Consider the following 4480-nt stretch of genomic DNA (forward strand, 5'->3'; position numbering starts at 1 on the left):
GGATACTCATTTCCTGTTCAATGACGTGGATTGGACGCTTGTCAGCATAAGCAAAATCAAGTCTGCTTATAATGGCGTCATAATTAAGGACAGTTCCATGATTGGTTAGTACATCGTTTCCTTGATGAACTATTTTGTTCCTTAATATTGTTAGGGCAGCAAAATATTTTCGGCTACCTCTGGTGTAGAGGCTCATGCAATTGTGAGCGGCTTCTCTCCAACTAACGTAAGAGTTTTGATTTCCAGTAAATTCTGGAATGGATTTTATTACGTCCAGACTTTCGTCGCACGTTATTGTCTCGTCTATTGTCTGTGGTTCGTATTCCACCACGGTATTTGTACCAGTCAGTGTTTGAATTTGACTTTTCAAACTCCTAACTTCTTCCCTAAGGGATAACAAATTAACAGAGATCAATCTGCTGATTGTCTCTTGAGTTATTGTAGTAGATGGTGTAGTGTTTGTGGCCATTTTGGAAAAATTTTTTGTTAAGTCCTCCAGGATTATTTTTTATATTTATAAAAAATTTACAGACCTTTCTTGTCTGATAGAAAATATATTATTTGTATTTATTATTGTTAGTAAATACAGAAAAAATTTTATTTTTATTTATTTGTATATTTTTAATGCATTAATAAATATATATTTATATACATTGATTTTTAATATATAGCATAAGTAAAGAAATACCTCCTGTACCGATTGTAGAGAAGTTATTGATTGCTGTCGCGTTGACTTCTGTTTAAAATATTTTCTTCTTCAGCATCTGGTCGTCGTTCAGTACGTTCGGCCGCTGATTGTTGGATTCTTGACATGGTTTGTCCAAAGATTGCTAATATTTTTTGTAGTTGTTATTACAAGTGTTTTAAAGTAACACAATTTTTTATTTATTAATTTTTTTTTAAAAAATTTCTTAATAAAATTCTTATTTACTTTCCAATATTTATTGTCTTGGAAATACTTTTTTTCAAAATTAATTGGTTAATTTTAACTATTAACTGCTGTTCTTATTAATCACTATTGTTAATTAATATTTTCAGTTTTTAATATTAACTTTATGGATAATTACATTTATCCATTTAAAAAAATTTTGCACATTCAAAAATTTTCTGCTCACGAAATCTCGTATTTCTAATATTAGGGGTATTTTTATTAAAGCGAGCCACTCGTTTTTTCACATTTGCGTGAGTTCACTGTGTGTTTTTAAAACTCGCGAAATCTCGTATTTTATTGTTAGAGATTTTTTTTTATAATCGCGAGCCCCAACAGTTGTTGAGTGCCAATTGATTTTCGAATTTTTTTTTTTTAAAAAAAAAATTTTACACATTAAAAAATTTTCGCTCGCGAAATCTCGTTTTTTAGTATTAGAGATTTTTTTATTTTACGCGAGCCCCACGTTGGGCGCCAATTAATGTTCGGGTTCTTTGTTTAGTTTTTTAAAAAATATACTTTATTTATTATATTTAATTAATTTATTTAATTACAATTTTTGTGACATAGTTTAACTATTATATTTGTTGAATATCGGTTGTTTTTAAAATATAATTAACTTTTTATTTCAAGACAGCAAGACCGACCAAAGACTTTGGATAACGACTATTTTAGTTTAACCTTTGCTAAGGCTTAACCGTTTTGTTTCATTTCTTTATAACGACTCCACCGTTTGGTTTCAATCTTTCCTAACGACTGACAATTCAAAGTTTTTCCTTTGATGCCTGAAGTCGTTATTTAAAATCTGAAATTGGATTTTATCCAATTGAATTCAAGCTTCTAAAATTCCTAAGAATTTTCTAGAAGCGTCTTTTCTCCATCCAATAGGATTGGAGCTTCTATTTGCTAAAGCACCTCGTCAGCGTCTTTAGCTTTGGCGTCAGTAGCCAGATGACGATATCTTTGTCCAATAATGATTGAACAATTCATCGATCAAGTATTTCAAATGATACTTGATCTGTTTTGCACAACATAGTTGCGTCTTAAAGGAAAACAATTTTGTTTTCTTTTGCAACATTGTTGCCATAAGAAGTGCAGGCAGTAAGCCTGACTGAAATTAAATATACAAACGCGCGTAGGCGTTATGAAATATTTTAATGCGCAATTCTTAGATGCGCATACTTGAGATACAAAAATTATGTGTAACGGCAAAGTGCCGTTATAGTAATACAGGGTGTTAACTTGCATCTGCACATATTCAAATTTCGATTTGCGTACAAAAAAAAAAATTTTTCTGCCTCTTGATCTGCTTTGAAGTTCTAATGGATCACTTCTACACACCAAATGTAAAAAGCAAAAACAAGCAACCCAACAAGAGACTATGAATGAAGGCGCAAACAAAATGCGGGCCACTTACAACCCAAAATCCAACCATAGTTTCGATTCGTTTATCATCTTTCAAAAGTTTCAATGCTTCTTCTTCTCTAGATTATTTTTGCAAATTACACGTAATTTGAAATTTGGTTTTTCAATTTCAATTATGACTGTAATTCAGAAACTAAATTACAAATTAAGATTATACTGTAATTCGTAATTGAGGTTTTCAATTAAATTACACATATAATCTGGAAATTCAATTATCAATTATAATTACTCTGTAATTGTAATTTAATTTGTAATTTAATTGATTTTGCACAGCTCTGAGTAGAACGACTTAGAGACCTATGCTGTGTCAATGGTATTCGACCGTTACCAGGTTGTTATGGAAAAAGAAGATGAAGAAGAGGGTTGTCTTTACATCTTGCGGCTAACAATGAAAACATAATGGTTAATCAGTGAAAATAGTTTTATTGTTTTTCGAAGTATTTTCCATGATGATAAATATATTTTTGTATTTGATTGAACCAATTTTTGAAACAGCCACACTGAGTTTGGTATCATCAAAAGCAAAGTTTTAAATATCTTAATAGCCTGTTTAGATATAGAAAACGCTTGACACGTATTTTTTTCTTAAAGTTTGAAAACAAGAAGAAGTCATTGAATACCAAAGCTGGACTGTAAGGCGCTTGACCCATCAATTCAAGCCCAAAAAGTCTTTTCTTTGAGTTAATATGTGGAAGCTTAGTTGCCCAGGCGCAAGATTTAAAAAGCAGCCTACTAATATTTAAGAATACATATCGACAATAGGCTATATCTTTAATCAGTACATAAATGTCTTCATATATGATTCATTGCATCTCATAATTATTCTTACTGCTTCACAAATAATATATAAAATAATTATTGATGAATATTTTGCTAAGATATGTAATTAATATTAAAAGTAATTGCAGTGCAAAGATAAAAGAGTTTTAGAAAAATACATTTTATTTTTACCTCTATTACGATAAAGGGAACATTGAGATACAAATATACGTATGTAAATAATACTCAAGATGTTGTAAAAGTTCTTTATTATATTATTTATTTTTATTTATTATAATTATTATTATAAAAACTTCGCTCGGTATATATTTGGTATCACACCGTTAGATTATCATTAATTCCGAACTATGTAACATAAATTCTGTGAAAGACAACTGCATTACATTTTTCATACATCGACTGGTAAGTCCGGAGGACACCCAATAAAACAACCTTTTGGCAAAATTCGACTTTATTCATCAATGTAGTATGCTTCAAGCTTAATACAATATCTTCAGCCCATCTCTAACATTTTGATACTTCTCTTCTAAAATGATTCATCTTTGACCTTACAATAAGTCTCAGTTTCGGCGTTGAATATCTTTTCTTGAAAAATCTTTATTAAGGTCTGTTCTGATTTTAGATATATATAATATAAAAAATGAGTAATAAGTGATTATACCAAAAATAAGAGAAATATTTACATTGATAAAAGTGGTTATGAGAACAGAGAAAACAAACTAAAAAACAAGCGAAATTTTTTCGTCTAGTTTAAAGAAAACAATTTAAAAAAATTTAAAGAATTAGAGTATAGATAACTCTGTGGGTTCAGTTTTAAATAAAGCTGTTTGATAAGTATATGATTAAATTTAAAAATCGTGTGTCTCAGTTTTAGACAGAAAAAGTATTTTACAACAATATGTCCTAGCAAAAACATTAAAAAATTGAAAATCCAGAATATATTATTAAAGAGTGTATAAGATTTATTGACAACAGACAAAGTTCAAAAGCTATAATTGACGAAACCAACCCTTCTTGCATGGAACTTCTGTGAGGCTATAATTTCTGGAATGTTAAACACGGTCAAAATCAATAAAAGTTATAGATGTCAAACTTGCTCATCTAATCTGTCTTATAAAAGAATATTTTAACTGATTGTATTACAATTCGTAACAGGGTGTAGTATTGAGAATGTTCAATAATTCTCAATAGTTTTTTTTAGCACGTAGGCGTGCATAACTCAAAAAGTTATATATATGTCGGTTATACAAATCGGCCTTTTGACTCTTTGAATCATTAAAGAATCTAATTTAAATTTTTTTATACACAATTCCGTAAAATTAAAAGATACATACATATTATATATTT

Source organism: Teleopsis dalmanni, chromosome X (genome assembly GCF_002237135.1).
Source record: "Teleopsis dalmanni isolate 2A chromosome X, ASM223713v2, whole genome shotgun sequence".
Taxonomy (NCBI): Eukaryota; Metazoa; Arthropoda; class Insecta; order Diptera; family Diopsidae; genus Teleopsis; species Teleopsis dalmanni.